Source organism: Chelonia mydas, chromosome 10 (genome assembly GCF_015237465.2).
Source record: "Chelonia mydas isolate rCheMyd1 chromosome 10, rCheMyd1.pri.v2, whole genome shotgun sequence".
NCBI lineage: Eukaryota > Metazoa > Chordata > Testudines > Cheloniidae > Chelonia > Chelonia mydas.
This window is the reverse complement of record NC_051250.2, coordinates 53,158,254-53,169,443: the sequence shown is the minus strand read 5'-3', so window position 1 is coordinate 53,169,443 and position 11,190 is coordinate 53,158,254. Positions and strand designations below refer to the sequence as shown.

General features: G+C 42.2%; 1 pseudogene; it reads left to right on the top strand.

Annotated features, from left to right (window-relative positions):
- Positions 1-2,477: 2,477 nt before the first annotated feature.
- Positions 2,478-3,694, top strand: LOC102946898 (annotated as a pseudogene).
- Positions 3,695-11,190: the final 7,496 nt, after the last annotated feature.

Genomic DNA, 11,190 nt, shown 5'->3' with positions numbered 1-11,190 from the left:
CTTTTGCATCCAGGCCAGCAGGCACCTTTGGGGCTTAAAGCACCCCAGGGTCCTGTGTTCTGGTTTCTATGAGCCCACATTACCTCCTTTGAAGTACTGCAGACTTTGGAGAGCATCCTGGGGCACTTCTGAGCTGTGCAGACAAACAAGTGCTGCAGCTTACACTAAAGTATGCTTTTAGAGGAGGCAGTGAAGGCACATTACAAATGGGGAAGGGCAGAAAATATGAGTGAAAAATGAATGTGGAGAAAGGGAAATGAAGGGGAAGGAATCAGGGAGGGAGTAAAGAATTCATCATTTTTTTTTTTATTTTGTGGGGGAGGGGAAGGCAAAAGAGCAAAGCATAATCCAATTGGCTGTGACATGATAACACTGATTGCTAGCCTGTTAGTAGTTTATGACGATGAATTATTCACCAGTTAGGAGGGCAGTCGTGTAAAACTATAGTAGTCACAAGACACACTCTGGCCAATAAGGTTGTGTTTGACCATCCCAGGGTGAAAAAGAGAATTTCTTGTCTGTTGTATAAACATCATTGATGGGAGGGAAAAAAAATCTCACCATGGAAACCCCGAAGAAACTCCAGTTTAGTCTCCTTCTCTTTCTTTTATAGTGGCTGTTTCTGCTTTTGAGCTTACACAGAGCTCTTCTTTAGGTCGAAAGCTTGTCTCTCTCACCAATACAAGTTGGTCCAATAAAAGATATTACCTCACCCACTTTGTCTTTCTAATGCTCAGTCAATGGCATACTTAAAAATGCTCAGTAAATGCCCTGTGATGGGGCAGCTTCCCCTCACTGGCAGAAAAGGGGTTAAAGGCAGCCTTAGGGAGGCTGTACCAGAGGCAGCCAATTAGAGAAAGGCTGAAGGGAGCAGCCAAGCAGGGCCAAGTAGGCCCATATAAAAAGGGAGCTGCAGGGCAGAGGAAGGCAGTTCTCTGCTGGCAGCCCAGGAAGGAAGGATTGTGTCTCTGGAGGGCTGAGAAAACTGCCAGCACCCTGGACAGAGCAGTGCTGCTAGCAGGGACCAGGGGAGCAAGAGACAGCTCCTGGCTGGCTGTGGGAGTTTGCAGGCTGAGACCCTGAGGCAAGGGCAAAAACGATGCTGGGGCCACGATGAAGTGGCTAGACAATTTGCTGCAGTAGCCACTAAGGGAAGTGGCTGAACAGCGGACTGCAGGTCCCCCGGAAAGGGGGAGCACAGTGTGTGGCACGGCCTGAGGGCTGTGTTGCTGAAGAGGATGCAGCGGTCCTTGGAGAGATGTGGTTCCTGGAGCAGGAGTTACAGTAGTGAGGCACCACCCAAAGAGGGCACACTAACATGCCGAGCTAATTCCTATGACAGCCGGCAGGAGGCACCAGAGTGGTGAGTGAACCCCATTACATGTCCATTTTTTCCATTTGTTTTATCTTTCCATAGGATGAACATACAACACCCTCTGCCAGTGCAGCCCTAGGAAACTGAACTTCTAGGTTGTTTAAAGTCACTTGACCTTCAGTCTTGGTCATTGTAACACCACTGAAGGAGCCAGTTTTTGCTTATTTTACTCAGAGGAGTAGCTACTCTACCATCAGTAGCACTCCCCTTGTGAGAAAGGCAAGTAGGATTTTGCCCTAGGCAGCAATTGAATTTGGCCAACTCAGTGGCTTTGTAAACCAGCTTTTTTTTCCACCTGGCAGGTGGCCATCATCTACTCCAAAAGTAAGCTTCACTTTAAAATAAAGAGTTACATTTCTAGCCATTATGGTTACTAAGATAACCTGCAAAAAATAAAGTAACATTGTGATTTCCACCCAAGTCTTTCAGAAAGCCTTTGACAAGGTGCCTCACCAAAGGCTCTTAAGCAAAGTAAGTAGTCATGGGATAAGAGGGAAGGTCCTCTCATGGACTGGTTAAAAGATAGGAAACAAAGGATAGAAATAAATGGTCAGTTTTCAGAATGTAGAGAGATAAAAAGTGGTGTACCTGGGATCTGTACTGGACCACTGCTGTTCAACATAGTCATATATGATCTGGGAAAGGGATAAACAACGAGGTGGCAAAATTTGCAGATGATACAAAACTACTCAAGATAGTTAAGGCCAAAGGACACTATGAAGAGTTACAAAGGGCAAAACTGGGTGACTAGGCAAGAAAATGGCAGGTGAAATTCAATGTTGATAAATGCAAAGTAATGCACAGTGGAAAACCTAATCTCACTATATATACAAAATGATGGGGTCTAAATTAGCTGTTACCACTCAAAAAAGAGATCTTGGAATCATTGTGGATAGCTCTCTGAAAACATTCACTCAGTGTGCAGCGGCAGTCAAAAAATGTTAACAATGTTAGGAACCATTCGGAAAGGGATAGACAATAAGACAGAACATATCATAATGCCACTATATAAGGTTGGGGTCAAAGGCAGCGGTGTGATTAATCTAAAATGGATTTGTGGAGGTACATGTGACAGACTTCTGGGGACAAGACTGCGGTGAAAATGTCTCATCCACCATCTTCCTATTCCTATGGTGCAGAAACAACCTACATCAACTTCAGGATTCTGAATGACAATAACACGCAGAGTGTAGATTCATGGTTTGATCTGAAAGCCAGGTCAGAGAATGTCCCTCCTGCAGAGAATGTGGCAACTATCTTGCAGCACAAGTCTACCTTTTCAAAGGCTAATCTTCCACAAGGTGAAAACCATGAGACTGAGAGAGAGAAATGATGGAGGCAATGTTGAGACCCTGGAATATTTGTTGGTTCTCTGGCAGCCTGGAGAGTCCCCTCAAATGATGCTTCAGCTCCTGCTCCTTCAGGAGCTTCTCAAAGTAGGGTATCCAGAAGACTGTCAGCACAACAGAAGAAAGCCCAGCAATGCAAACGTCAGGCCAGAGACAAAGCAGAGAGATGCACTGTCACCTCCACCAAAAAGGAAGATGATCCACCCACCAAAAAACAGAAAACATACATCTTGGAGCTGGGTGCTCTAGCAATAGAGAGAAATTTACTGAAGTATTGATGAACAGAGATCACTCCCAGAGCACTGAACTCTCCCCAGCCAGACCCAAAGGCAAGCTGACCATGCCTATCATTCCAACAATGCTGAAAAAGAAGAATCTTTCTGGCAAGCTAAAGAGCACGGAGGATCAGGAGCTGGAAAAGATGAAGCAATTGCAGCAGGTGATGCAAAAAGAATGAAGAGTCCCTGAAAGCAGCTATTGCTGGCTCAGAAGAAAACTACTGGTCAGGTAACAAAGCCAGCTGACTTCCATTTCTCACAGATGAGAGGATTAAAGCCAACCTGGGAATTAATACAAGGAGCTGGATTTCATAGCAGCACTGAGAAAGTACCCTGCAACTCCGGCACAAGTGGTGAAGGGGCCCACAGTCCCCAAACCTTTCAATCTCTCCGAGGCAACAAAAGGAAGTTTGAAGAAACTACATCACAGTATGTTCCCCTTGCTCAGAAGATTGAAAACATCAAGAAACGCACTCCCTCTCATTACCATTTGAGGAGCAGAAGGACTGATGAAAGTCCAATTCCAGTAAAGCCACTGAAGATCAGGCTTACACAGCCCAGAACTCCAGTGCTTGAGACCTGTAACTTGCAAGAATGCAGCTGTGTTGGAGGCAGAGGAAATAGAGAAGCTCCAACAATACAAATTCAAAGCTCAGAAGCTTAATCCAAGGATCACAGAGGGTGGACCATAGAGGACAACCTGCAGACAGATGAACGGGGAGCTACCATGTTGCAGAACTGGCAGCAACAGATCAAAGATGACCTGAAATGACAGAAAGAGGCAGCATGTTTCAAAGCTGATCCAACGCCATTGTGCACTAGGAGCTTTTTGTACCAAAGGAGGATAGCAAGCCAAAAACAGTTCCCAAAAGCTTTGAGCAGGCAACAGAGAGCTAAAGAGCGTCAAAAGTTCAAAAAGCAACTAGCTGAGTTGGAAACTGAAAAAGAGAAGCTTCAAGAAGAGGCCAGACAGCAGGAGGCAGAGCGGGAGAAGGAAGAACTTGCCAGGCTGAGACAAGAACTGGTACACAAGGCAAACCCAGTTCACAATTACCACAGTCTGGAGGTCAGGCCAAGTGACCAGCCCCTGATCATGCCCAAGTCTCCCAACTTGTCAGACAGATTTCAATGTTGATAGGCACCAACATGTAGATCTGTGTAGGAGCCATTCCTGTGCTCTGGGTATCCCTAGCCTATGACTGCCAGAAGCTGGATATGGACTACAGGGGATGGATCACTTGATGATTGCCCGTTCTAGTTATTCCCTCCGAAGTACCTGGCACTGGCCACTGTCAGAAGACAAGATATTAGGCTAGATGAACCATTGCTCTGACCTAGTTTGGCCATTCTTATGTCTGCAGATATCTTGAAACTACAGGTATGAGTATGTTGTGTTAACTCTGAAGCATAACGATAATGAACAATGTTGATATTTAAACTATTCACGGCTGATCAAATCACAAGAAAGGCAAGAGTTTATAATATTGTGAAGATACAATGAAGATATTGTGAGATTTTAAGAGCTTGCTTTTCCCTGCCTTTCATCTCCCCAGAACCCGTGGCCTAAGATGCACAAACAGCTTAAAATTCACTCAGGTCTTAAATATGCCACCTTCTGTGCATTTCCGCATAAATATATATTGGTACACAGGGTATGTATGAACTACTTGAAACATATATGTTGGTTTACATTAAAAACTGCGGAGAATATACAATATTTACTGATCAGGTGCTATACTTTATTAGTACTATACTGGATGTGATCCTCTGTAGCATCATAAAATTGCATTGGAGGGAGAGGTTATTGCCGAGTTACCTCTTATTATTATTTCCGGTCACTGGTGGTTTTTCATTTTCTCTAAATTGCGCGGCACTTTCCAGCATTCACTGCAAATCCTTTAATCCTAAATTCGTTTCTAATTCTCCTCCTTGTGCTCTAACCCTGTAAACCAGAATCCAGAAACACAGCAGTTAAGACAGAAAAAGAGAAGCAAGCAGCAAGCCACATGCCATTTAAAGCTAGAGGCTTGTGCCCTGCACTGAGCGTTTTAATTATCTTGCTAAGTTAGTGACCCCGTTGTATGATCCTTTCCTTGAAAATGATGAGTTCAGTTCGTTCCTTTCTAGAGAGTGTTGCCTCTTTTGAACTTGAGATGCAGAGCGAGTTTATGAACAGGGCTGCTGTTTTATTTACTCTCAATTAATCATGCTCAACTGTAAACAAAGTGTCTGTTTTAGTTCTGCTGACAATTATCCACTTGTCAACATCTCCCTCAAGTATTTTCAGCATCTGGCAACTGCACAAAACAGCTACATCAAAATGAACATTTTGTCTCAATAAAAAGATCACCATGTGGCAGGTTTTCATCCGTTTTCTATCCCATCAGCAGTCAAGATATATTGTAACTAATGCAGCCAGGGCTCCCTGTCTCAAGCATTTATCCACAGACAGGGGAAAGGATCTTGTGAACTTTAGAGGAAGGCTTTGTTTGTTTTGGTGGTGCTGTGAAGCAGTCTGGCCTAATTGGGGGGGGCGGGGAGAGGGAGATAGGAAAAAGACCTCCTTTCGGCAGTATTCAATCATTAGAAATGATTCAGGAAGGTGGAATATTCTGACATCTTTGCTTAAGTGTCCTGTAAAGGTTCGAACAAGGGGGCCCAGTAACTATATCTTACCCACACTTTACTCAGTCAGTCCTGCCATTGATTTCACTAGGTTTGCCTGAGTAAAGGGGGAAGAGTAGTATTAACTACTTCCTTTCTACTGTGATGTTCAGTTCATCTCTCTCCACCCCACACACAGACTATATCAATCCAATTCCATTCCCTTCCAAATGCACTAGGACAAGCTTTCCATTTCTTATTTTCATGGGCTGGGTTTGTTTCAGTCCTCTGAGCTTCCTTGCCTGTTTGAATTCACCCAACCTATCCTTTCAACATAAAAATATTATTCCAGCCAGCTCAAAACTCTACCTGTATTTTTAACACATGCCCCCACCCCAGGTAAAATGTTTGTATGTTCCAAAATATCCAAAAGCCAGCAAAACAGCAATCAGCTGGTGACATTCCATAGAGATTACTGACCTCTGTCATTCTGTTACCATTGGAAATGTTGTCCTGTGCTTACCAGAAAATAAAATATTTGTATTTTCATAAATTGTCTTACATTGTAAACTCTTCAGGTCAAGGACTGGGTCTGTCTCTGAATTTGCAGTGTGCCTAGTACATGTTACTACCCTGTGCTATTACAAGCTAAATAATATAATAAATAACAACAACAATTCATAATAATATGGTTAGAGTTTTTAATCTTAAAACCTGACCCTGCTGCCACTGAAACCAAAGGCCAAAATCTTGCCAACTCCAAGAAAAGCAGGAACATGGTCTGTGTGTTGGTTAGTGAATTTGGTTTATTTATTTTTTGGGGAAGATTTAAAAGTCTTTTCTTTGGGAAAAAAGAAAATGAAGGTCTCCTCATTCCAATAGCACAGCATTGTATTAGCACAATAGATGGTATTTTGAAATCTTTTATTGTGAAACATGCAGCTATATGGGCTGTACTGAAGGTTTTTTCTCTTTGTATTTTCAATATCTTTAAATTGAAAATAAGTAAATAAAAGCCTCACATGAATCACTTTCCCAAAGCAGACTACGATTTTATTTCGAAGAGTTTCCAATTACGAGCAATTACTTCAATTGTTTTATCTGTGACTTGGAGGCAGAGGCACTGTGTGGAAATACACGTGGTTGACCAATCTCCAAAGCTCCTCTTTCTCAAAAGCATATACATGAAATACTGCAAAATCAGAACAGAACAAAACACTGACCATTTGGGAGGCAGATACGCGAGTAGTTTGTATGAGCAGGTACAGATATTCCTGGCATTAAAAAAAAAAAATAAAAAAATCAGGGGCAGGTTTACAGAGCTGTTTTTTTCTGGCAAAAGCTAATCCATCTTAAGATGTGTAATTGATTTTAATGAACTAGCTCTTTTTGTCTTCTCGCATTAATGACTGCCTGGAGTCAATGGCAAAATCTGGGCACCCACAGCAACTCTAGCCAGTTTTACTTCGCTACTCCTGGGTACTTCCCCCTTGAGATACAAATGATCACCAAAAGGGCATCAGATTAGTCCTGCTCAACCTTTCAAGGGGCCAGAGGTGAGACATTTTCTGTTGTCAACGCCTCCCCCTTTAACCTTGTAATTTATGCACAATTAATTGAGATATCTTTTATACTTGATGTGTTGTAAAATTAATGCCTAATTTATGTAATTAGTCAATTAACCATAATTCCAGCATATGGTTCCAAATGCCCAGAAGGTGTTCTTGTTTCCCAGGTACTTATTTTGATGTCACGAAATACAGCTAATTAATTTTACATGCATATTAATTTAGGATCTATTTAGCAGCTCCCTTTGTGAAGGCAGTTTTAATATTTGTCTTTCTAACCTTTTTGGGTAAATACCTTGCTGGATGTTGAAATGAAGGTGACTTTTTAAACACATCTCCACTGGTTTCCCTTTCCTCTCTGGAGTGTCTAATGACACTGGGTCGTTCCCTCTTGCGTGAAGATGCATAGGGGCTGATTATCTATAGCTTTCTGTGCATCTATGTCTGTCGGATGATCCGGCTATTGAATTTATATCCGATGAATATTTAATATTAAACATTTCTAAGGGATTTTTGTTTGTTTTTGGCAAAACACAATATCCCCCGGACATTTAAAAAATAGCTGCTCTTAATACAATGATCTTGGAAAAATTACGAGCGTTAAAGTGTTGCCTAATTGAAGAATGAGTGCAATCTTGCAAACCTGAGATTGGTGTCTGTATCTTTTGATCAGCAATAGTTTTTTATTTTGTATGATACACCGTTTTATCAAGCTGTATTCCACTAGTTAAACCGCCAGATCAAGGGTCCCCTTGTCTTGTCCACGTCCTCCAGAAACATCTGGTTTTATTTTGTCCAGAACAGCTACATCAAAATGAACATTTTGTCCAGAAACTTTGTGAAACAATATAGAATTTCTCTTGGTCCGCTTTGTACAGAGATTACCGGGTTAATCGGACGGGGGGGGGGGGGGAAGGAAAGGGGGACTAGCTGCCTACGGTGATATAAAAAGACTTCAAGAAAAAAGAAGAAACTGTAGCCAGTACTTCAAATTCACAGTATTGCCTTTTTATTGGTGTAGCAAAACTAACTGCTGTATTGTACTCTACTCTCTTCGGTTACAGAAAACAGACGTGTATCTACTGCATAGCTGCAAACTAGCGTGCAAATGCAATACACTTCCCAGGAAGTAAACTCCTCTTCTCATGTGCAAAGGAGTATTTATGAAACGCAGCGCTAGGTAAGTAGACTCAAGTACTGTGTTGATAAATTCCTCCCTAACCGTGGTAAATTACTTTCCTGCAAGGTAGCAGGGCAGTACAGAAGTTTGTTTTTCAAGATGTCTACCCAAGTGCTGCGGTGTCATAAAACTTTTATCCCTTTTTCTGGACAAATTAATGAGCAATTTAATTAATAAAATCAGAGAGTAGTGTAAGTGCTATGATAATGAAGTTAAATGAGTGCACAATAAAATATTCACTAATCCAGCACATTGGCAAATGCCCCTTTAATTCTGCTTAGCACTAAAAGGGGTTTGAGCATCATAATGAGATTCCTCTGTCTGCTAATTAATTGACACTCTCCTGAATATTCATATGTGCTAGCACCACTACGTTCCTAATTGCACCGTGGAATGGATCTCAGAGGAAAGTAAATCGCCATAGACTTAATTAAAATAATGTATGCCAAATCTAGCACGCTGAAAACGAGACATTTGCCATCAAGCGGTATAAGAAAGTGGCACCTAGTTTGTTGAGAGAAGTGAGTGGGGGGATCTTGATTCCTCCCAAGGTGAATACGGGGGATGGGTGGAAAGTACGCAGATTTTCAGCTGTAGAATCCAGAAGCAAAAGAACATATTGTCTTCAATTAAGGATTTCAATAAGTAGCCTCTAACTGCAGCATGGTGTTAGAGACTGTGAGCCGATGCACAGAATAACCAAGCTCCCCAGTTCAAAGCACTAGAAGCCGGCTTGACACATCTAGGTGGAAGAAATCTGGTCAGGGATGCCCTCTACAGAGGTATGTGGGGGAAATCGTTTGTCTGGAATGCAGAGGGAGCATCCACATCTGTAAACTTTTCCTTGAGGGGAAGCTGGTGTCTTTGAAGCTCAGTCTCCGCCTGAATGGTTCTCCAAACTCATACTAAGAGCTAATATTGTACATTTCAATTGTTGGGGTATTTAAACGCTGGCAAATTCTCACGGAGAAATTAGGGTCTGCTCCTGTCTCCCAGCAGTTCTGAGCCTCACACCACTAAGGTTTGTCTCTATTTGTTGTTGCCTTAGAACGTTCCTACGTGTCTGTTGTTTTATACCCACAATACGTCCAAGTGTCTCCACCACGACTGAAAATTGTATTTAAAGCCCGTTCGTCGGTCTGTTCCTTTCCCACCCAGCCAGGAAACTAAAAAGAAAATTGGTTTCTCGCAAAAGACAGCTTTTAAAAAACACCACAGGTTAGAAACTAAAAAGAGTTTATTTGAAGACATACAAATGCATATTTATTATACACATGTAGGCATTAACAATGTAAATTACACCGCCAGCACTTGCTGGTTGTTTATTCATTAGATCTTTAGAAAATCTACATTGCCTCCAGATAGCTGGATGATAACGCGAAATACACAAGCAGTTTACACAGCCAGCTCAGCAGAGCTCTGTACTTGCTGACAAGGTGTCATCAACAGGTCTGAAGGACCAAAGGAGGCAAGGAAAAGTTACAGATGTGTACGTGATCCCTCAAGCCTACTGGAAGATTGGCGGATTTGGTCTTTCTATGGAAGGACGTAGCTGGTTCTCTCTTTCTCCTTTCTATATGATTTGTTTAATCTGCTTTGCTGAGGCAGAAAACGTACGTGTGTTAAAATGAAGCAGACTCTCACCGACTAACTCAGAGCACAAACTCTGGCACTCAAACCATCTTTTAGACCCGTGTAAAATCTTTACTCTCCAAAGAAAATACTCTATCCTCTTTAGCTGATTAAATGCGGTGCGACTCCACTATCCCTAGTAATACAGACAGAGGAAAACATTAAGAAAGAAATCGCTGCGGGGAAATCCTTTTTAGAGAGTCGGATCCAAAGAACTGCCACGAATGAAATATTAAAGAAGGTTAATATGTTTTTTTTTTCCTGCAACACTGAGGTTTGACGAAGAGACTGGGGCTTTGCTAACGTAGGTGACGTTAGAGGGAATGGATCTAAAGTGCGCAGAGACTCAACAAATGTGAGAACACCGGAAAATTTGCTAGCCTCTGAAAATCAACCTAATTTTCATTGTCGGACTGGAGATCAAATGCTTCCTTTCTGCGTGTGGATGTGTGTTTGCGGGAGACAGAAGACAGGGCACACATCTATTCACATTTTCTTATGAGGAATACATACAGATAAGCCTATTGCACAGCAAGCTGATCCTTCCTTCTACAGATTCATCGCATTGAATGCAGTCAAATTATAACTGTTGCTTATCAAAGGTCTTCAGTGGTAGGAAATTTAACTAGACTCTATAGCTCTCTATCCCTCTGAATAACACCACCGTCCCTTCTTTCTTTCTTTCTTTCTTTCTTTCTTTTTCTTTCTCTCTTTGCTGTATGCCAGGTCTTTTATTGTTCAGAGAACTAGCCCTAACATTGCTCTTCTGACCAAGGACAGTTCCGGAACTTTCTTTTCGTTACATGAAAGAAACAGAGGTGGTAAGTTTCAAAAGCTTGCTACTTCTCTGGGGGAAAAAACATTAGTCAAGCAAGTTTTGCACGCGACCTATTTAACAGTAAAATTTGCTGCCGTGGTTTTCATGTGAACGATCTCTGGGGTTCTGCTGGAAAGAGATGAATATTCTGCTTTAAGGAAGCAGAAGTATGAGCCTTTCTTGGTTGGCTGGGAGTTAGTGATCACTCTGGGATTCCCCCCTCCCCCCCCCCTTTTTTTTTGGCCAGCTTTGTGGGTGGCAGCCCAGTGGGGTAGGGAGCGGAGTTGGGAGGGGGATGCTGGGAGAGAAAAAGAAAGCTAAGGACACAAGTACAAAAAAAATCAAATAGTTTTAACCTTCCCGAGAACACTTCGAATTATTCTGTCT